The following is a 25,564-nucleotide window of genomic DNA, read 5'->3' as shown; positions in this document are numbered from 1 at the left end:
TTCCATAAATGTATTTTTCATTTTCAGGAGTTCAATTTTTATTTTTTTATTTTAGAAACTTTTTAGGCATTAGTAAACTTTTATTGCTTTATTAACATACAAATAATTCTCAATCTTAGCCTGAGAATAAAATAATTAATTTAATATACAATTTAAATGGAAATTATTTTTTAGTTGTCAATAGGCAATTGTGCCAAAGGAAGATATTTTAAAAATATTTTGTAGCTGTTTCATGAGGTTTTAGTTTCTTATATATTCTGAATATTAATCCCTTGTCAGATGAAGAGTTTGCAAATATTTCCTCCCATAATATAGCTTGGGAATTTTTCACTCTATTGATTGTTTCCTTTGCTGTACAGAAGATTTTTCATTTGATATAATACCATTTGTCTATTTTAGCTTTTGTTTCCTTTGCTTTTAAGGTCTTATCTGAAGAATCTGGGCCTAGACCAATGTCCTGATGCATTTCCCCATGTTTTATTTTAGTAGTTTCAAAGTTTGGGGGCATATAGTCTTTAAACATTTTTCTTAATTTTCAAAGTGGAGTCAAATTTTAGAGTCAAATATATTATTATTTTACATTATTATTCTTAGTAGAACATGCCATCTTGCTAATCTGTGCTAATCAGAATGATAAACAGCATAGTTCAACCACAGAGGTAGTGAAAAGGGAAAAGTGTTCTAAGGGGAAGTGAAACTATGTATGTTGAAATGTTAAAAATGTATTAGACACATTTCAAAAACTTTATATATATCATATGTTTCTATAGATGTATCCTGATTAGAAATTTTATGGAAAATGGTTTAATTAATCTGATTGCTATAAGATTATGAATTATATGATTTAGTTTTGGACTCTGCCTTGGTGTCAATGATCAAATAAGGTATACATTTCAAAAATGAATCTGTTGCATTTCTCTAAAGAAATTCAGGACATTGTCTAGTGAAAAGAAAGGCTGTTCTGTCTAGTTTGACAGAAAGAGGGAGTGAGAATAATAGAAGGAGGAGGAGTAACAGGAAGAGGAAGAATAAAAGGAGAATGAAGGAGGAGAGGAAGAAAGGATGCAAGAAAGAAAACAAAAGAAAAGAAAACTCTTGACTAAAATGTTACCATTTCTTTTTTATTCAGGTTGTCCCTGATATGGGGATTTGAACATATATTGTTCTCTATTTCATTTTCCATTATGTAAAGGCCGTGTTCCTACATTTTTTGTTCAAGACAGTCTCATTTTATCCCATTATATAAAAAATTATTTAAAATCTGAAGAAAATTTCACAAAGGTGAACTCAATAAGATTCATCTTCTAGAAAGCATCTTCAATGGCCAAAAATGTGGTAGCCTTCTGGATATACTAGGCTGAGAATTACCTTGAAATTACTGCATAAGATACTCTATGTAACTGCTCTGATACACTTTTATTATACCTCTAGTTCAAAGCTTCCCAGTATCACTTAACATGATAAATCTTAACCTATTATGTCAAATTTAATTTTCTGAAATATGTCCAAATAATATTCTTTACATCTTAAAACTTAATTAACTTTTTAAATTTATTTTCAGAGATTTCTAAAGAAGTGAAAGTTGAAAAGGTAAATTCCTTTTTTTAGCAAGAGTAGGCTTTTAAGCACAAAGGACTTCAAGGCCTCTTTATTAAAAGAATTTGTTCTGTAAAATTTGGATTGGGTCACAAGACCAAACTCAAGAATCCAGAAGGCCATGTGTTGCCCGAAAGCCACAGGTTCCCACCCATAAACAATTTCAGATTACCCAGATATGGATTTGATGAATTTTGAACTCAAGCAGTAGTTTGTGTGCCCAAGAATGGACATATATCAGGAAATTTTTTTTGTGGGAAACAGTGGCTACATCTCACTTTACTTAGTTTCCACATGTTTTCCTCATGAACAGTGTGTTTTCTTGAACTTCCTATGACATATTTCTATATTTGCATACCCATCCATCCATCTACTAATTCCTTCATTAACTTTATTGGACATTGTGTCAGGCATTTAGAATATGATGGCAAAAACTGGCAAAGTCTGTGCTCATCTGGAATTTAAATTAATGGAAAAGAAATAGACAACAAACCAATAAACAAGATAAATGAATTTTGTGATAACATCCATGAAAAAATGGGATATTGAAACAAATAGAAATATTGCACATTTCGCAGAAAAATTCCCCCACGATATTTTCAGTAATTCTATTAATGTTATTCATTGTATCAATAGACTTCTTTTTATTTTTTAGATATTTATTTTATTTTTTAAATTTGAGAATATTACGAGGTGCACCTGTTTTGTTTACATAGTTTGTTTTTGTGCAGATTAAGTTAAGGTTATAAGTGTGTACTGCATAAAGTACACGTGAATTTACCCTTTCCCATCTCCACCCTATTGCCAGCTTGATTTTCATTAAGATTTACTTACATATATGCACTTAGGCTTTGATCAATAAGTTCCAAATTGGTATTGAGCACAATTATTTGTTTCTCCATTCTCAAGATGTTTCGCTTACAAGAATGGCTTCCAGTTCCAATCAGGTTGTCACAAAAGATACTAGATCACCATTTTTAATAGCTGAATAGCACTCCATAGTATGTATATACCACATTTTATTAATCCATTAATGTATTGGTTCTGGAAGATCTGGTTAGCCACACATGAAAGACTGAAACAGGATTGGTACCTCTCAGCACTCACAAAAAAATAACTTGCAATGGATAAAAGACTCAAACTAAGGAAAACTATAAAGATTCTAGAAGAAAGTGATGTAAAAATTAATATATATATTCTATAGGTTTAGATGAAGAAGACCCCAAAACAATCATAGCAACAACAAAAATAAATAAATGGGACCTAATCAAACTATAAAGCTTCTGTACAGTCAAGGACATAATCAAAAGGGAAAATAGATAAACCACAGAATGGAAGAAAATATTTGCACACTATATATCTGGTAGAGTACTGATTACCAGAATCTACAAAGAACTCATGCAAATCATTAAGAAACAATCCAACGACCCCATTAAAGTGGGCAAAAGACATGACAAAGTTTTCACATGAAGATATCCTAATGGCCAGAAAACTCCTAAAAAAATGCTCAAAATCTCTAATAATTAGTGAAATGCAAGTCAAAATCACACTTAGATATCACCTAACTCTAATGAGAATGGCTCCTATTAAAAATGTCCCAAAACAACAGATGTAGAAAGAATGGATATAGAGAGAATGGAACTCTCATACACTGTACGTGGGAGTGCAAACTAGTACAATCTTTATGTAAAACATATTCAAACATAATTAATAAGATTAAATGAAAATAGTTGAGTGTTTTTAGTAGTGATTATTTTCTGTAAATTAGAGAGTTTACAGGTAAAATATAAAATGTAATGCTTATGTATGTAGCATCTGTTTTTCAATGACATTGGTGGGGTTGTAATTCAAGAAGAAAAAAGTCTTCAAACAATTAGTTAGATGTTTTTGCTACAGATATTTCTAAAAAAAATTTTACACTGGTTATGACATTTTTACTTAAGTAAAATATAAGGTATGTAATTACATAGACGTTTTTGTAACCCCTGGTATTTAACAGATTTCTAGAGTGTAATGAAAATATTTCATTATCTGTCTATCCTGTACTGCCACTCAAACATTGAAAAATAGATACTCGTGGGCGGCGCCTGTGGCTCAGTCAGTAAGGCACCGGCCCCATATACCGAGGGTGGCGGGTTCAAACCCGGCCCCGGCCAAACTGCAACCAAAAAATAGCCGGGCGTGTGGCGGGCGCCTGTAGTCCCAGCTACTCAGGAGGCTGAGGCAAGAGAATCGCTTAAGCCCAGGAGTTGGAGGTTGCTGTGAGCTGTGTGAAGCCACGGCACTCTACTGAGGGCCATAAAATGTGACTCTGTCTCTACAAAAAAAAAAAATAAAATAAAATAAAAATAGATATTCGTTCAAAAATTACAATCTTTAATATTTTAAGGTGCGTGCGTGTGTGTGTGTGTGTGTGTGTGTATGTGCATGCACACATACATACACATGAGGGCTGTCAGGACAGTATCCAGCCTGTGATATGAAAAATAAAGACATAAATGGCTGGATTCTGTCTGAACAGCCCTTTTATATCTATCTATCTATCTATCTATGAAAGAGATAGAGAGATCAGGGAGAGAGAAGGAGAATAAAAGAGCATTACATTCAAATGAGCAAAGAACAGAAACAAAGAAGGAGAATGATAAAATACAAGAACAAACATATAAATTAGAAAACAAACCCATAGACAATATGGCACAGATAGTGCACAAAATAAAATTAAAAACCTGGTGGAAACAGATTAAGTTGAAGTTAGAACTCATTAGTCCTCAAAGGACTGTGCATCAAAAATTTCTGGTGATGTTCTACCTTCTGGTTCAGTAAGAAAGAAGCTTGTACATTTCACAGAAATAAATATCCTCATGCTTTCAGCAAGGGGAGGAGAACTGTAGATACTTAACATTAACCCAAAGTGTTAGGTTCTCCTTAATATCTGTTATCAAGGAGAAGTACTTTACTAGAGAGTAACTGAGTTGGATTTTACAAGAGTCTAATCCATTTGGTATAAGAGAAATACCCAAATTCAGCTCTCTATAGCTTTCTCTTATTGTTTATGTGAGGTGTCAAAGAAAATCTATGAAATATCCGTGAAAGGCACAGACTAAAGACACAAGCCCACTGAAGTTAGTTGTTTGAAAAGATCAAAAAAATCAATAAATAATTAGTAGCTTTAGAAAACAAAAGCACCAGGTGCAAATGTTTTCAATGATGAATTATACCAAACGTTTAAGAAGGAAGTTATATCAGTTATCTACAACCTCTTTTAAAAGATAAAAGCAGAGTGTTCACCTCCTACCTCATTCTATAAGGCCAAAATTACCCTAAAAGCCAAACAGATAAAGATATTATAAGAAAAAACATCCAGGTCAATGTATCTTATAAATATAGGTTTAAGAATCCTCAACAAATATTAACACACTGAATATATCAATGTATACAAAGAACTGTACACTAATTTAAGTGTCATTTATTCTAGGTATACAAAAATAAATCAATATAATCCATCACATCAATAGGATAAAGAAGAAAAATCATATAATAATATCATCAGATACAGAAAAAGTATTGGACAAATATTCACTTCCCATTTTTTTGATAATAACTGTTAAAAAACTAGGTATAGAAGAAAATTTCCTCAATTTTTTAATGAATATCTACAAAAACCTTACAGCTAACATCATACTTAATGGTGAGAAACTATATTCTTTCTCCCTATGACCAGGAACAAGGCAAGGATGTCCACTCTTATTACTCATGTTTATCATAATGAAAGTCCTAGCAGAGGAAATCTAAGACAAGAAATAGAAATAATAAATATACATATAGGGCAGAAATAAACAAAACTGCCTTTGTTAACAAATAGCATAACTGTCTACGTAGAAAATCCCACATAATAACAAAAAACTCCAAACAAAACCAAACCAAAAACACTTTCTGGAACTATGATAAGTGATCACAGCAAGATTACAGGATACAAGGATAATATACAAAAGTCTACTGCTTTCCTATATATCAGTAATAATTAAAATTTGATTATAACACACCACCGCCATTTGCATCAGTACATCTAAATGAATACTTAGATGTGAACATAAAACAATGCACAAGCTCCATATGAGGAAAATCACAAGACTCTGTTGAAGCAATCAAAGATCTAAATACTTGGAGAGTTTTGCCATGTTCATAGAAAGGAAGACTAAATATTGTTAAATTGTTAAATTTTCCCAAATTGATTTATATATTCAGTGCAATCTGAAAAAAAAATTCAGCAAAGTCTTTGGTGGATATTGACAAATTGGTGCTAAAAATTATATTGAAAAGCAAAAGCAGAAAAAAACCTCAGAGAAGCCAAAATGATATTGAAGAAAAGCAATCAAGTTGGTGGAATAATACTATTCAACTTCAAGAATTAATAAAAGGTACAATGATTAAGATAGTATGACATTTGCAAACAATACATAAGTAAATCACTGAAACAGAATAGACAGCATAAAAATAGACCCAGACAAATATAGTAATTTTGCATATTTAACAAAGGAGTAAAGCCAATTCAAAATAGAAGACAGACTTTTCAATATATGATCCTGAAACAACTGTATATTCACAAACAAAACACTGATAATAACACAGGCCTTATATACAGTAGAGCCTCTGTAAATTGACCACCCTAAGGAACTATAACAAAATGGTCAACATACAGAGGTGGTCAACATAAGGAGCTAGGCCTATGTACTGATACATATATGTGGTGAATGTTTGGTCTATGAAACTTAGGTCAATTTAAGGAGGTAGTCTACTCTGAAGTTTTTACTATATTTTCATAGAATTAACTCAAAATTGATCATAGACTTAAATATAAAACAGCAAACTATAAACTTTTTAAAGGTACAAGGGAGAAAATCTAGATTAATTTGGTACTTTGTGACTAAGTTTCTAGATACATTGATATGATTGATCAGTTGGATTTCATAAAAAAAAAAATCTGTCCTATGAAAGATATTATTAAAAGCAAGAAAAGACAAGGTAAAAATCAGGATAAAATATTTATGAGTTATATATCCAGCAAAGTACTTATGTACAGAATAAGTAACAAACACTTTAAACTTAATGATAAGAGAATGTATAAGGAAACCCTAATGAGAACATCAGTGAATTTTTCAGCAGACATAGAGGGACTGAATGAACAACAAAGTAAGATTCAGCTATATAATTTCTACAAAAAACTCGCATTATATATAAGGACATAAGTAGGTTGAAAGGGAAAGGACAAAGAAAATGTATTATATGCAAGTAATAAACAAAAGAGAAAAAAGGTGGTGATATTTATATCAGAAAAAAAGATTTTAAATTATGAACTGTCATGGAAGACAAAAGACATTGTATAATGACAAAAATATAATTTGCAAGAAATATATAACAATTGTAAATATATAGGCACCCAACATTAAAGCATTTAAGTATACAAATCAAACACTGACAGAATAGAAGGGAATGATAATCAGCAACAACATAATATTAGCAGACTTAAATACCCCACTTTCAATAATAGATGGAACAATCAGATAGAAAATCAACAATGAAACATTAGCTTTGAATAACATCACAGATCAAATAAGCATGACAGATCTGTACAGATCATTCTGCCCAATAGCATCAAATTGTTCAATGTTCTCAAGTGAACATGGAACATTATTCAAAACAGACCCAATTAGTTCACAAAATAAGTTTTAAAAATAATCAGACTGAAATCAAACCATCCTTTGTGACCACAAGGAATGAAATTAGAAATCAATAGCAGAAAGAAAACTTGAAACTTCATAAATATGTAGGAATTAAAGGACACATGTGGTCAAACATTGCATCAAAGAAAAAACTCAAAAGAAAAATTAAAGACTATCTTGAGACAAATGAAAGCAAAAAATACAACAAACCCAAACTTAAGGGATGCAGGAAAAGCAATCCTAAGAAGGAACTTTATAATAGTAAATGCCTATATTACAAAAGAAAAATGATCTCAAATCAACAACCTAGCCCTATAACTCAAGGAACTGGTGAAAAGAGAAAAAAAATAAAACCTGAAATTATCAGAAAGAAGGAAATAATAAATATTAGAGTTGAAATAAAATGGAGAATAGAAAAATAATTAAAATAAATCAACAAAACAGAGATTTTTTGTAAGAAATAAAATTGACATTTTTTCTGTAGAACGATGAAAAAGAGAGAAAACTCAAATAAATATATTTAGAAATTAAAAGAAATAATACAACTAGTCCTATAGAAATAAAAATTGCACAAGAGACTACTATGAACAATTACATACCAACAAATGCAGATAGCTTAGGAAAAAATGAATGAATACATACCTGGAAACATATAGCCTACAAAGTATGAATCAAGAAGAAATAGAAATTTTCAACAGATCTATAACTGTTAGGGAGATTGAATCAGTAATCTAAACTCTCCAAACAAAGAACATTCCAAAACCAGATGACTTTACTGGTGAATTGAATTTTACCAAACATACAAAGAAGGATTAACACCAAATATTCTCAAAGTGTCTTCCCAAAACTTGAAGTGGAAAAAACTCCTCCAAATTTGTTTCTCTGAGGTCATTATTACCCTAATACTAAAGCCAGACAAAGATAACACAAGAAACTATAGGCCAAAATTCATGATGAAGACAGAATTCAACATTATACTATTAAACCAATCCCAAAAGCACATTAAAAGGTCATACCTCATGACCAAGTGAGATTTAACCATGGGGTGCAAGGATGATTTAACATATGAAAATAACATAATGTGATACATAACATCAACAGAGTAAAGAATATAAATCAAAAGATCACTTCAGTAGATAGATGAAAAAGAATTTGATAAAATTCAACTTCCTTTTACAATACAAATTGTTAACAAAATAAAAATAGAACAATATTATCTCAATTTTGAAAAAGCCATATATGACAAGACCACAGTTAACATCACACTCAGTAGGAAAAACTAAAGGTTTTTCCTCTAAGATCAGAAAGAAGGTAGGGATTCCTTTTCTTTACCACTTCTATAGTACTGTAAGTTCTAACCATAGAAGTTAGGTAAGAACAATAGTTATCACTCTTCTAGGTCAGAAAGGAAAAAAGTAAAATTCATTTCTTCCTGTTTACAAATAGCATGATCTTCTACATAAAAAATTCATAAAATTCCATAAAAAAAACTGTTAGCACTAATAAAAGAATTCAGTGAAGTTACAGAATATACAATCAACATGTAAAAATGAGATGCACTTTTATACACTAATAGTGAATTATCTGAAATGGAAATTAGGGAAAAAAGTACATACACATAACATCAAAAAGAATAACATGCTTAGGAATAATCTTTACTAAGGAAGTGAAAGACTTGCACATTGAAATTTATAAAATATTGATGAAGAAAACTAAAGAAGACATAAATGAAAGAAAACTACATGTTTATAAATTTGCAGATTTAATGTTGTTAAAATGCCCATACTATACAGTGGTATCTACAGATTCAATGCAATCCCTATGGAAATCATAATGTTTTTTTTTTTTTTTACATCAATGGAAAAAAATTCTAAAGTTTATATGGAGCCACAATTGACAACAAAAAGCAAACTAAATCATGAGAAAGAAGAATAAAGGTGGAGGTGTCACATTTCCTGATTTCAATACATATTACATTAGCTACATTAATTAAAACAATATGCATTGGCATAAACCCAAACATATATCATAATGAAACACAATAGAGAGCCAGACATAAACCCATGCATATAGTTGCCAACAATCTTCCACAAGGATGTCAAGAACAGAGAATGAGAAGATAGTCTCTTCAATAAATGATGTTGGGAAAAATGAATATCTACATGCAAAAGAATGAAATTGGACACTTATTTTACACTACACACAAAAATAAACTCAATCATGGTTAAAGACTTAAACGTAAAACCTGGAATTATACATCTCTAATAGGGAAACACAGCAGAAAATCTTCATGACCTTGATCTTGGCAATGATCTCATGAATATGAAATCAAAAGTGTAGGCAATAAAAGATAAAAATAGACAATTGGTACATCCTCAACTTAAAAGCTTCTTCACTGCCAAGGAAATTCTTAACAGAATAGAAAGGCAACCTTCAGAATGGGACAAAATATTTGCAAACCATAGCTCCGATAAGAGATTCATTTCCAAAGCATTAAGGAATTCCTATAACTCAATACTAAAAAAATCTAACAACTTAATTTTAAAAATGGGCTAAAGACCTTAACATTTGTTTCCTCAAAGAAAACAAAAAAAAATTGCTAGCAGGTTCATGAAAAGATGCTCAAAGTTACTAATCATCAGAGAAATGCAAATCAAAACCAAAATGAGACATCACTTCTGTTAGGATAGTTATCATTGAAACTCAAAAGATAACAAGTGTTGACAAGGATGTGATGATATTCCAAGCTTTCTACACTGTTTCTAGGAAAGACAAAAGATGAAAATGCTATGGAACACAATACTAAGATTGCTCAAAGGAAAAAAAAATGCTACCATATGATCCAGCGATCTTATTTCTAGGTATTTATTTAAAAGAATTGAAATCAGGATCTTGAAATTATAGTAGTACTCCCATTTTCATTTGCAGCACTAATCATGATGACTCAGATGTGGTAATAACCTAAATGTCCATGGATGGCTGAATGAATAAAGAACAGGTGGTATATACATGCAATGGAATATTCAGCCTTCAAAACTAGGAAATTCTATAATATGTGACAACATATACAAATTACATAACCGTTATGTTAAAGCAAATAAATCAAGGAGAGTAGGATAGGTACTTCAGGATTCTACTCATATGAGATATTTAAATTAGCCAAACTCATAGAATCAGAGAGTGGAATGGTGGTTGACAGTGACTTGAAGGGGTGAAAAGGAAAGTTGGGAGTTGTTGATCAATATGCATAAAGTAAAGTAATGCAAAATGAATACATTCTAGAAATACTCTAACAGTGCACTAGTTAACAAAACTATGTTGCACACTTAAGAATTTTAAAGAATACATCTTGAGTTAAGCATTCTTATCATAAAGAAAAAATTAAAATTGTAATGTGAACTAATTGGTTCATCTATTGAAACAAATGTACCATGCTAATATGAGATGCTAATAATAGGGAAAAAAATGTATGCGCGGGAGGTGTGGGGGGAAGTTGGAGAACATAATAACTTTTTTTTCCCCTGAAAACCTGAAAGTGCTCTAAAAATAAAATCTCAAAACAACAATAAAAAAAAATAAGAACAGAGAGCTTGTTCAAATGCAGATTACTGGGCTCTGTCCTCAGATTTTCTGATCAGGTTGTTCTGGAAGATACTCCACAATTTGTAGATTTTATTGTCACGGCTCTTGAGATACCTTTTATAGTTGGCACCTTGAGATCCAATGGCTTTAGAAAAATAGGATCCATTGAAAAAAATTATTTCGGATTAATATAAGAGTATATATGATAAGGTTACATTGTTTGCATTTGTTAGGTAAAGTCCAAGTTGTAGTTCAGCCCTTCACCAGGAGGTGTACCATGTACCCCTACATTGTGCCCATTAGGTGCCCATTAGGTGAGAGCTTACCAACCCCCCTCATTTTGATTAGTGCCTTGATGAACCGAAAAATTTAGGAAGGTAAATACAGCCACAGTATGCAAAATAAATTGGGGGACGTAATACTAGAAGTAGAAATTTTTAAATATTCAAAATGAAAATTTAATTGGTAGAACAAAGAGAGGCGATAAAAAGGTGGAAATGTGGTAGGTTCAATGGCACTTGATTAATCATTTTATTGTTAACAGTAATGGAAATGGAAGGGAAAGATTAAGTGGGTTTTAGAGTGGGCATTATCTGGGGGAATAATCTTGCTGTAAATAGAAATACAGAAGAGATATGGAAAAAAAATGAAGAGAAAATATTGTGGATTTGATTTTTAAAGTGTATAAGTGTATAATGTGTATAAACCAAACATCGATTGGTTTTCAACCCTAAATCACAATCACTCATAAGTCCCTTGCCCTTATAAAAATAAGCTATTATCTTTTCAAGAACTTACATTGAACTTTACAACTATTATTTATTTATTTATTTCAAATTAATATGAGGGTACAATTTTTTAGATTACATTGTTCTCATTTCCAAGGTAAAGTTCCAGCTGTAAAAGAGCCCCTCACCCAGGGGGCATGGTATCCACCCACACATTGTGCTCATTAGGTGAGATTCTGCCAAATGCCCTCCCTCCTTCTGCCAATCATCCTCCCCCTCCCCTGCTTCCACCCCCACACTAGACTATATTTGTGTTTAATTGTTCATGTGAGCATGTAATTGTTTATATACTGAAAAAAGATAAAGACTTTACATCTTTTATGTTTATCTGGATGGAGTTTAAACACATTCTGCCTAGTAAAGTATCTCAAGAATGGAAAAATAAATATTAAATGTACTCAATACTAATATGAACCAATATATAAACTTTACAACTTCTAAAAACTAGAAGTGATATCCCATATCTTAGGTCTTAACGATGAAAGGAACTCATATACCCTATTTTAAATTTCACCAGGATTCTTTTCCACATAATCTCCTTAATTAATTTTTTTGATGATGTACTGGACCTTTCTGATAGATGTGAAGAAAACATTGTTTTTTAGCTGCTTTGTCTGTGTTGGCCCATTACTTCCCAATTTGACTGCAAAACCCTGCATGGCTTACTTGCTAAGGACTATATGTAATTTTGTATTTGGTGTTATTGTTAAATCTTTCTGGCATATTACAATGCTATGAACATAATCACATCAGTAACATGTGGTTGGTTAAAATGAAAATTATTGAGTAACATGAAGTGTCACGAATTTATTCTTAATAACCATCTAACGATTGAAAACTGACAGTAAACCTTTGACCTACGCTGCTCATTCTAACTCACTTCTTTTAAATAATTGTATGCTTCTTTTGTTCATATTCTGAACTCCTCTCAGTTTCTATAAATCAGCTATATACCATGGAAACTGGTATAAATCTAAGTGTCTAATAAGGTTTGATTAGTGTCCTGTGAGGGTTACAGATGAACACCTGTGTTAACAATTGAATTTTCACTTTGTGCTTAGCTTAATTGATTCACTTTAATTTTTTTTCTAATGATTAAAAGTTCACCTGGAGTCATCTGAGGTCTGTAGATATGAGATAATCGTTGATATTCAGTAGTTCTCTTCCAGAAACAAACAAAGAAACAAACAAAAACCACCAATTCGCCTCTAAATAAATTTCTCCGGAGGTAATTTAATATTTCACAATTGTTTTGTATACTATTATGTTCAATATACTTTTACAAAAATTATCTCATTAGATAACTGAAGCTACCTGCATACATAGAATAAAAATGGATACTCTTATTTTTATTATGTAGGAGAAACGGAAGGGCCACAAGATTTATCGGTTACCAAATTTCTTAAAACTAGTGATGGCTCTAAAACAAGAGTTCCATATGGCAGTATTCTTTGTTCTCTACTGCACTGTCTACACACATTGGGTTGCATTACAGGATTGTCAAATGAAGTAAGATGTTGTAAAGGCCGGCATCTTGTTTATGTCATTAGAATGACTGGGTGTTGATTGGGTCCATTTGATTTATGTCTCACTTCACCTCGTGTTTCCAAGGGCTACTGTTAATGATCAATCACAATGAGAAATAACATGTTACTTTAACTTTGGTAAAATGTATCACACACAGTCTATAACTCTTAGGATCTAGGTCACTTTTCATGTCTCCAAGGCCTTCACTTTCTACTTTAATCACTACTCTCAAAGTGTTACTTTCCTGTGATTTCTGTATTACTAGTCTTGGGTGCATTCAATTTATTTTTCTAATAAATTAATTTAAGCCTGTCTCAGTGGGAGCCCATTTCATTTTCCCCATAAAAATGTAAATTTATGATTTCAATGTCACATATCTCTCAACTATAAATTTTTATGATTATCTATAACTTATTTTATTGTCCACTAAAATTCATAGATGTATTAACATTAGAGTTACATCAAATTAAAATACTACAGGATGGATGCAGCCAATATTAGATAAGGTCAAGAGACTTGGATTTGCTGGATTTTCTGCATATGTCACATTTAGCCTCTGGAATTGTTTTATTTCCAGTATTCACGAGCATCCAGCTGGCCATAGAGATAAACAAAGGAGACTTAGTGCCCTTTTCATATTTTCCAAGGATATAAAATCCTATGCAATTTCTTCTGCTTTTTGAAATATGGCATCAATGTTGGCTGCTCTGATCTTTCTTCTCCAGCACAGTATTAGCAAGACTAATTCAATGTGTAGGTTTAAAGAAAATCAGATATGCTCAATGATAAAAGTTGCTTGTCCAGAAGTACTCAGTATAAAAACCTCTACATAAAAGTCACTAATGTGCTATAGAATAAAAACATAAATATATTAACTTAAGAAAGTATGTATATGACAGTTATTCTTTGCTCTTCTCAAACTAAAAGATAACAGACAGTCCTGAGATGCTATCTCACATCCTAAGGTGTTGAACTGAGGAATGGATGCATGCAGCCAAGTGAAGGGGGCATATCATTATTCAATTCAATTTATTCAGTTTATTCAATTAAAAAATAAGTTTTTCCATTTTTGTGATGCTTTACTAAGAATAATGTCTTCCACTTCCATCCAGGTTAATACGAAGGATGTAAATGGAGAAGCATGAATCCTATGTACTCAATCTTGATATGAGGACAATTAATGACAATTAAGTTTATGGGGGGGAAGCAGAAAGAGGGATGGAGGGAGGAGGGTGGGGCCTTAGTGTGTGTCACACTTTATGGGGGCAAGACATGATTGCAAGAGGGACTTTACCTAACAATTGCAATCAGTGTAACTGGCTTATTGTACCCTCAATGAATCCCCAACAATAAAAAAAAAAAATAATAAGTTTTTCATGACTTCAAGCACCATAAAAATAAAACTCAATATTGTTAAGATAAGTTTTTTTGGATATCTAGGGAGAATAAATGTGATAATCTCACTAGTTTTGAATGAGAGGGTATAGGTATTTCATTAGTAATTATATATCATGTAGATAATACAAGTACCCTTATCTGATATTGAATCTATATCTTTTTCTTGTCAACTTTTTTCTTATATTGGAATTCAGCAAAATGAGAAGCTCATTAAAATATAAAAGTTGGGATCACAGTCAGTTTTTAATCACCGAGGTTCTGAAGTCTAACCTCCACAGAATACTTACAGAGGCTGGATAACAGCTGCATTCTTTACTGCCAATGTATAATGACTAGATACGAAGCAGGTATGAGTTTCCTGGTAGAGACAATGCTTTCAGGACTCACTAACAAATTATTTGGAGCAATGAGAAGTTGCTGGAAAAATACAGAAGTAAAAAAGCTACAGACAAAACAATCTACCTTGTAATTGGTAGTTGAATTGCTTAATTTGAAAAAGTCCGCGTGAACCCAACGGACATCTACAGTCTTTACCTTGACGTGTATAAATGGTAACATTCTGGCCTAAGATTTCTTGTGTGTTCAGGGTCTTTTCATTAGAATAAAGAATGTCATGTGTCTTACATATCCACCCTTTTGTTTCAGAAAATGTCTTCCTTGCCTCATCTCTCACCCCTATGCTGATTTTAATACTTTTCTTTTTTCCTATCTTTCCTCTCTTCCTTCCTTCCATAACTGAAAAGAATGTTTTTCCGCAGTACAAACACTGAAATCTCAATAGTGTAATAAACAAAGATTTATTTCTTCCTCATGATACATGCCAAATAAGCTGGTTGGTTTACCTGGTGGTACTGGTACTCAAAGTGGTGATTTAAGGATCACATTCCTTCTATCATGAAAGTAAACATTTTAAAGCACATGACTTCCAAGACTGCTATGGTAGAAGAAAAAGATAATGTAGATGAATTGTACAGGCAGTCTTATGGCCAAGTCTTAGAGTGATGCTTGACCCTAAATTAACTGTTAAAAAGGCTGAGAAATATGGTCTTACTAAGAAGACAAAACTGAGATAAAATTTAATAAACACATAGCCTTTTCTCTGATACAGAATACATTCATACATGCATTTGCTTTGTTTACATGTATTATTGTAGCCCTGTTACATGAGATAATTGTATGCATTATATCTTTTAAACTAAATGGTAACCATTCTGTGGGAATTAGTAACAAAGAGTTTAGCACTTTGTAGATAAATGTGTGAATGGATCTATTAAAAAATAAATAATAAATATTCAAAATTCATTCTCAATTTAATCTTGTATCTTCTGAGTTTCTTAATTTGTGTTCCAGTCCCTCTTTGTATTATTAATATAGAAATAATGTACTGTTATTATATAATTCCTTAGAAATAGGAAAATATTTTGGTACCTATGGTAATAGGTGTTAGGAAGAAAACATAATAATTCTCCTTTAGTTAAGTTTCACTATTACTTTATAAAGAATAGAACTCCGACCAATGCTCTATTTCCTATTAATCACCTACCTAGCTATACACTTAAACTTGTAACAAAACCATACTAAACACATTCCTAAGTGTTTGAGCCATTGAATGGGTCATGTCCTACTGGAGGAAAGTTTTATCGAACCTGATAAGTTGAAGAAAAATATATAATAGTATGAGGACAGAGAAAGACACTGTCTCTGGAAAAGAGGAACATAAAATACAATAGCTGCAAACACCACAGTTTGGCTTAGTAATCATGTAATGAAGACAGAGGTTATGCAGGCATTAAGTACTGGGAGAATTTTAATGCACCAATATTGTTCTGGTCTTCAATATCACCAGCAAGAATGCATATGGATGATCAAACAAAAATGAGTTAAAGAAGATCAAATTACATCTGAGGAAGAGCCGTGGACATAGAAGAATCTGGAAAAGAAAACTGACATTCTTGAAAAAGATTAAATTACGTATGCTTAACTCCTGATCACCATGGCAACAGCCAGACATTACATTCATATTATAATGAGAAAATCTGCATGTTGATGAGGTTAACAGTAAATAGGATTGTAGCAAATACTTTATTTCTAATTTGGAGGGTTGTTTGGAGGAGAGGGAGATTTGAGGAATAGATAGAGTGAAATCATAAGAAGATGGTTGAGGTTGTAAGCAAAAGGTAAAGTAAGAAGTCTACATTCTTAGCAACTTAAGTTCACTAGCAACTTCCTTTCACTAATCTGATAAATATCTAACTTAATTAAATGTAATATTTACCGCAAGTACTCAAACTTTCTATCCAGCAGGCATTGATATTATAGGGTCCATATCAACTCTATCCTTGAGATACATCCTGTACAGACTTTTAACTACATTAATCATCATCATTAGGTTACATTATCATTATCTCTGACCTGTACAATTACGGGAATTATAAGTGGTCCCTCTTTTTATATGCCTATAGACTCCTACATTCTTTTCTCTCTAGTTCATAGTAAGCCCCTGTTCAATGTTCAATTATGGTATGCCATTTCTTTATTCAAAATTTTTCCACTGAAAGAGTTTCTTCTTATTGAATATAAAATTTAAAGTCTTTACCATAGCTTAACAGTTTCCACATGATTCTACACCTATAACCTGCCTGAAGTTATTCTATGTATATTCAATCACAGCTCACTATTCTCAAGCCACACTAGCCTAATGTGGCCTTCCTCAGACATGCCAACGATGCTGTCACCTTAAGGTCTATGCACTGCCTGTTAGCTTTACTTATAATTTCATCAGATACCCACATAACTTACATTCCCATTTTATTTGTGTCTCTGCTTAAATAACTGACCCAAAAGACTAGGTATGGCCATACTATATGAAATAGTAACTCACCTCTAACACTCTCTATTGTGTCCGATGGGGATTGAAAGCTCACGTAGCAATCCTGTCCAGATTATAATCAAATACCCCAGGAAAACAAGACAGGGTCTCCACAACAAGCTAGTATTTCCTGCCCTACAACACCAAACAGAAGAAGTGTGCTTTCTTTTTGTTTATGGTCCAGGCAAGATACTGCATTACACACACACACACACACACACACACACACACACACGTTTTCTCATTTCAGAGCACCATCTGGTGGCCAGACAATATATTACGTGTGTATATATTTATGTATAATTATTTTTTAATTTTAGTTTTTTCCCTTTTCTTCTTTGTTTTTTCAATATCAAAGTTTCTGTCTTTGTTATGGGTTTTTCTTTTTTCTCTCCTCTTTTTTGTGGCAATATTTTTTAACTTCTCTCATCTTTCCTTCATAAATCTCTCAAATAACAACCAAGATATCCACCATTTTTTCCTTTGGTCTTTTTTGTTGCATTTTGTTATGCATTTTATTTCTCTTTTAAAATTTTTTTCTTTGCTCTTAGGTCTTCGCTAGGGTGCCATGGCATTTCCCTGAGTCACAGAGGCCTTCAACCACAGGGTTAGGACCTCCCTCTAGCTTTGGCCACCTGAACAATATTATTAGTAGGTCTCTGCCATGAAACACAGCTATTTTTTTCTGTATTAGAGGAGATGGGGTCTTGCTCTTGCTTAGACTGGTAAGGAGCTCCTGACCTCAGGAGACCCACCCATCCTGGCCCCATGGAGTACTGGAATTGTGGGTATTGGTCACCACACCCTGCCTAACACCATTATTATTCACATTTTTCTCCATCTGTCTTTCTTCTCTCATTTTTTTCTTTTTTTTCCTTCTTGTCTCCCTTCTCACTCTCTACTCTTCTCTTCCTTTTGTCCCTGTCCCAAAAGACTACTCTACAACCCAAGAATAGAGACAAGGAAATTTAAAAAGGAGGAAGTAAAAGGAGAAAGGGGGGGAAGTAAGTGAACAAGTAGAAAACACACATGAGGAAGAACCAATAAAATAATTCTGGAAACATTAAAAACTAGAACAGATCAATCTCCTCTCCCCTAAAGGATCAGAAGGCAGCTACTACAGAGGATGCCACCTATAAAGAAATCATGTAGATGACAGAAAGGGAATTTTGTATAAGGATAATGAAGGGAATTAAAGGGAAAGTGGAAAATACTAAAATGAAATTCAAAAATTTACCCAAGAAATGAATGAAAGGCATAATGAAATTATAAAGGATATATCAAAGCTTAAGGAATTCAAGGAGTCATTCAGAGAATGTAAAGATATAGTAGAAAGTATCAATAACAGATTAAACCATGGAGAAAAAAGAATCTTAGAACTAGAGGATAAGGCTCTTGAGCTAACTCAGGCATTTAAAAAGTCCCAAAAGAAGAGACTAAAGCAGAGCAATCACTTAGATAATTATGGGACTTCATGGAGCCTACAAACATATGAATTGTAGAATTTTTATTTGCTCCTAAAGGAGAAGAGCCACCCAGAGGTGTGGGACCCCTACTGGAGGATATCATAACTGAAAATTCCCCAAGCATCACTGAAGACTCTGACACATTCCTTTTAGATGGATATTGAATACTGATTTGTCTCAATGCAAATAGAGTATCTCCAAGACACATTGTAATGAACCTGGCCAAGGTAAAAATGAAAGAGAAAATTTTGCAAGCAGTCAGGAGTAAGCACCAATCGTCCTACAGGGGCAGATCCATTCAAGTAAGAGTGGATGTTGAAGCTGAAACTTTACAATCCCAAAGAAATTGGGCTACTTTAAGCTTACTCAAACATAACAATTTTCAGCCTAAGATCCTGTATCCAGACCAGTTAAGTTATATATTCAATAAAGATATCAAATATTTTACTACAAGCAAACACTGAGGAAATTTTCCACTACAAGATCAGCTCTACAGGAAGTGCTCAGACCTATACTACACTCAGACCATCACAAATGGACACTAGCAAAGGAAAGACACCCAGAAATGAAAGGTCAAAGCCTAAGTTTCACAAGGGCCCAAGCAATAAAACTAGGAATCAGACCCTGCAAAACAAGACAAACAGAACTCCAACAAATTTATCAATTCTCTCAATCAATTTAAGTTGACTTGATTTCCCCACTGAACAGGAATAGGCTGGCCTACTGGATAAAAAGTACAAGACAACTGTTTGTTCTCTACAGGAAACATATCTAACCTCTAAGGACAAAACAAGACTCAGGGTAAAGGGCTGGAAAACAATATGTTATGAAAATGAAAACCAGTAAAAAGGAGGGGTTGTAATTTTATTTGTAGATCTAGTGGATTTAAAGCAATAAAAGTAAAGAAAGACAAATATTGACACTATATATTATTCAAGAGAACAATATAACAAAAATATATTTCTATTCTAAATACATATAAATATATATGCACTCAACTTAAATGCTCCCAGATATAAACAACAATCCCTAATTCATCTGTACATGATATCCTATAATACCAGAATAGCTGGGGAATTCAATACCCTAGTGAGAGAACTCGACAGAGCCCCTAAACAGAAAGTACAAAAAGGAACAAGGGACTTAAATAATACCCTAGAACAATTAGGCTTAGTAGACAGAATATAACACCCCAAAACGTTTGGGTGTATCTTCTTACCAGTTCATGGATCATATTTCAAAACTAACCACCTCCTAGGACACAAAGAAAACCTTAACAAAATTAAAAGAATGGAATTTATACCTTGTATCATTTAAGACCACAAAGGAAAAAAGGTAAAACTCAACTCCAACAAAAATCTGCATCCCTGCATAAAGTCATGGAAACTAAATAACCTTATGCTGAACAACAATTGGGTCAAGGAGTAGGCAAAGAAGGAAATCATTTGATTCCATGAACATAATGACAAGGAAGCTACAACCTATCAAAACCATCCTAAGAGGGAAATTATCACATTAGATACCTACAAAAACAAACAAACAAACAAACCCACACAACAGAAAACACACACATAAACAACCTAATGAATCACCTCAAGGAACCAGGGTAAAAAGAGGTATCCAATTCCAAACCTAGCAGAAGAAAGGAAATAACATAAATTAAATCAGAAATAAATGAAATTGAAAACAAAAGAATCATTCAGAAAATTAACGAAACAAAAACTTGGTTCTGTGAAAAGATAAACAAAATTGACACACCTTTGGCCAGGTTAACTAGAAACAGAAAAGTAAGATCTTATATAACCTCCATCAGAAACAAAAAAGGGGAAATAACAAAAATGCCACAGAGCCAGGCATAGTGTCTAATGCTTGTAATCCTAGCACTCTGGGAGGCCGAGACAGGTGGATTGCTTGAGCTCAGGAGTTCAAGACCAGCCTGAGCAAAAGCAAGACCCTGTCTCTATTAAAATAGTAGAACTGAGGCAAGAGGATTGCTTGATCCCAAGAATTGGAGGTTGCTGTGAGCTATGATGCTACACACTCTACCCAGGACAACAGCTTGAGAGTTTGTCTCAAACAAGCAAGCAAAAAAATTAAAAAAAAAAAGTACAACAGAGATACAAGAAATCTCTGTTCACTGCAAAAAACTCTATGATCAGACATGTGGAGGAAATAGACCAATACCTGAAATCACACAACCTCCTTAGACTTAAACAGAAAGAAATAGATTTCTTTTCTTTTTTTTTTTTTTATTGTTGGGGATTCATTGAGGGTACAATAAGCCAGTTACACTGATTGCAATTGTTAGGTAAAGTCCCTCTTGCAATCATATCTGAAAGAAATAGATTTCTTTAATGGACCAGTATGAAGCACAAAAACTGAAGCAAAAATAATAAAATTTCCAAGAACAACAACAACAACAAAGCCATGGACCAGGCAGCTTCACACCAGAATTCTATCAAACCTTCAAAGATGAGCTTGTAGTTATACTGCAGTATCTATTCTAAGACATTGAGAAGGAAGAAACCTTCCCTAAGCAACCTATGAAGCAAACATAACCCTTCCCTGACCTTAGAAACCCTTAACTTCCCCTAGAAACCTTCCCTAAACTTCTATGAAGCAAACATAACCCTCATACCAAAACCAGGAAAGGAGCCAATGAAAAAGGAAAGCTACAGACCAATCTCACTAATGAATGTTGAAGCAAAAATATGCAATAAAATCCTACCAAACAGATTACAGGTACATATTACAAAATACATAAATTCTGACCAAGTAAGCTTTATACCAAGGATATAAGATTGGTTTAAAACACACAAATCCATAAAGGTAAGTCACCACATAAATAGAAGCAATAACAAAGACCATATAATCCTCTCATTACATGCAGAAAAAGCACTGGACAAAAATTAGCATCCTTTTCTGATAAGAACTCTTAAGAAATTAGGTATAGATGGGACACTTCTTAAACTGATAGAAGCCATCTATGACAAATCCACAGTTAATATCATACTGAATAGAGTGAAATTGAAAGCTTTTCCACTTAGAACTGGAAAATGTAGGTTTGCTGTAGATGGCCTCTATCAGTTTAAGAAATGTCCCTTCTATACCTATTTTCTTAAGTGTTCTGATCATAAAAGGATGCTAGATATTATCAAAAGCTTTTTCTGCATCAATTGAGAGGATCATATGGTCTTTGTTTTTTTAATTTGTTTATGTGATGTATTATATTCATAGATTTACATATATTGAATCAGACTGGAGAGTCTGGGATAAAACCCATTTGGTGGCGGTGTATAATTTGTTCGATGTGTTGCTGGATTTTCTTTGCTAGGATCTTACTGAATACTTTTGCAACAATATTCATTAGAGATACTGGTCTGTAATTTTCTTTTCTTGTTGGGTCTTTTCCTGGTTTGGGGATCAGGGTGATGTTTGCTTCATAGAATGTGTTGGGAAGTATTTCTTCTTTTTCTATATTTTGGAAAAGGTTAAGTAATATGGGTACTAGTTACTCTTTAAAGGTGTGGTAAAATTCTGATATGAAGCCATCTAATCCTGGGCTTTTCTTTTTGGGAAGATTTTGTATATTTGATGCTATTTCAGAACTTGATATAGGCCTGTTCAACATTTCCACTTCTTCCTGGCTAAGTCTAGGAAGATGGCATGATTCCAAGTATTGGTCAATTTCCTTCAGATTTTTATATTTCTGAGAATAGAGTTTTTTTTTGTAATATTCATTAAGTATTTCTTGAATTTCTGCAAAGTCTGTGGTTATCTCATCTCTGTCATTTCTGATTGATGAAATTAGAGATTTTACTCTTTTATTTCTGGTTAGGTTAGCCAAGGGTCTATCTACTTTATTGACCTTTTCAAAAAACAAACTTTTTGATTCATTGATCTGTTGCATAATTCTTTTATTTTCAATTTCATTTAATTATGCTCTAATTTTGGTTATTTCTTTTCTTCTGTTTGGTTTGGGGTTGGAATGTTCTTCCTTTTCCAATTGCTTGAGCTGTCCCATTAAGTTATTGATTTCCTGTCTTTCCATTCTCTTGAAGAAGGCTTGAAATGCTATAAAATTCCCTCTCCACATAACAAAATCCCAAAACTACAGATGTTGCCATGGATGTGGAGAAAAAGGAACACTTCTCCACTGTGGGTGGGAATGCAAACTAATACATTCCTTTTGGAAAGAAGTTTGGAGAACTTTCAGGGATCTAAAAATTGACCTGCTGTTGGATCCTGCAATTTCTCTACTAGGAGTATATCCAAAAGACCAAAAAATCACCTTGTAAAAAAGATATTTGCACCAGATTATTCATTGCAGCTCAATTCGTAATAGCCAAGTCACAAAAGAAGCCCAATTGCCCATCAATCCATGAATGGAGTAATAAATTGTGGTATATGTATGCCATGGAATACTATGCAGCCTTAAAAAAAGATGGCGCCTTTATATCGTTTATGTTTACATGGAGGGACCTGGAACATATTCTCCCGAGTAAAGTATCTCAAGAATGGGGGAAGAAATATCCAATGTACTCAGTACTTCTATGAAATCTACTGATATTTACTCACACTTTCTTATGAAAGATAGAACACAACTATGGCCCAAGATGAAGAAGAGAAATGGCGTGTGAAGGGAGGTGATGGGGGAGTTTTGATAGAGGGAGGGTAAAAGGCGGGACCACACCTATGGAGAATAGTGCAATGGTACAAGTCAAATCTGTCAAGTGTAGAACATAAATGTCTTAACACAATAATCAAGTAAGTGAGGTGAAAGCTATGTTGATTGGTTTGATGTAACCACATCAGATTGTATATAAAAAAATCAACACATTGTACCCCACATATGCATAAATGTATTCAGGATCTATGTGTATTTGACTTAATAAAACATTTTTAAAAAGAGAACTGAAAAATGTGTAAGAATGTTCACTATCACCACTATTATTAAACATAGTTCTGGAAGTTGTAGCCAATGCAATCAGGTAAGAGAAGAATATAAAGGTTATCCAAGTGGGGACAGAGGAGGTCAAACTCCCACTCTTTGCTGATGATGTGATCTTATACTTTGAAAACTCCAGAGACTCAACCACAAGACTCCCGGAAGTGATCAAGAAATACAGTCATGTCTCAGGGTATAAAATCAATGTCCACAAATCTGTAGACTTTGTATATGTCAATAACAGCTAAGTTGAGAAGCTAATCAAAGATTCAATTCCCCTCACAGTAGCTTCAAAAAATAAAATACCTAAGAATATACCCAACAAAAGAGATGAAGGACCTCTAGAAAGGGAATTATGAAACCCCAAGAAAACATATAGCAGAAGTCATTATAAATGGAAGAATATTCCATGTTCTCTCCTTAGAATAAGCAACATTTTAAAAATGTCTTTACTACTCAAAGAAATCCATAGATTCAATGCAATCCCCATTGAAACACCAACATCACACTTTGAAGAACTGGCAAAAAATAATTCTTCATTTTGTATGGAACCAAAAAAAAAAAAAAACCTACATACTGAGGCAATTTTTAGTAATAAAACAAAGCCAGAGACATAACTCTATTAGACTTTAGGCTATTTTACAAGTCCTCATTAATCAAAACAGCATGGTATTGGCACAAAAATAGAGACATAGACATATGGAACTGAATATAAAACCAAGAGATGAAAGCAGTCTCTTATAGCCATCTGATCATTGACAAACCAGCAACAGGAAAGGGAAAAGAATCCCTATTCAATAAATGGTTCTGGGTGAACTGGATAACCATATGTAAAAGACTGAAAATGGACCTACGGCTCTTACCACTTACAAAAATTGACTCAAGATGAATAAAGAATTTAAATCTAAGCCATAAAATGATAAAAATCCTAGAAGAATGTATGAGAAAAACTCTTGAACAGGTTGGCCTGGGGCAAGATATTATGAAGAAGCCTTCAGTGGTAGTTGCTACAAAAACAAAAATAAACAAATGGGATTTAATTAACCTGAAAAGCTTTTGCAAAATTAAGGACACAACAATTAAAGCAAATGGACAACCTTCAGAATGGGATAAGATATTTGCATGTTATGAACCTGACAAAGGCTTGACATCTAGGATCTATAAAGAACTCAAATTAATCAAGAACAAAAGAACAAACAATCCTATCTATTACTGGGCAAGAGACATGAATAGAACCTTTTCCAAAGAATATAGAAGGATGGGTAAGAAACATATGAAAAAATGCTCATTGTCCCTAATCATCAGAGAAATACAAATCAAAGCCACCCTGAGTGAGATCTCACTTAACCCCAGTGAAAATATCCCACATCACGAAGTCCCAAAGTTGCAGATGCTGGCATGGGTGTGGAGAGAGAGGGACACTTTTACACCGTTGGTGGGAGTGCAAACTAATACAGCCTCTTTTGAAAGAAGTATGGAGAATCCTCAAAGAACTCAAATTAGACCTCCCATTTGACCCCACATTCCCACTACTAGGCATTTACCCAGAAGAAAAGAAATTATTTTTTCATAAAGACATTTGCACTAAAATGTTTATAGCATCTCAATTTACAATCACTAAGATGTGGAAACAACCTAAATGCCCATCAACTCAGGTATGGTTTAATAAA

Source organism: Nycticebus coucang, chromosome X, assembly GCF_027406575.1.
Source record: "Nycticebus coucang isolate mNycCou1 chromosome X, mNycCou1.pri, whole genome shotgun sequence".
NCBI lineage: Eukaryota > Metazoa > Chordata > Mammalia > Primates > Lorisidae > Nycticebus > Nycticebus coucang.
Note: the sequence above shows the minus strand (reverse complement) of the source record.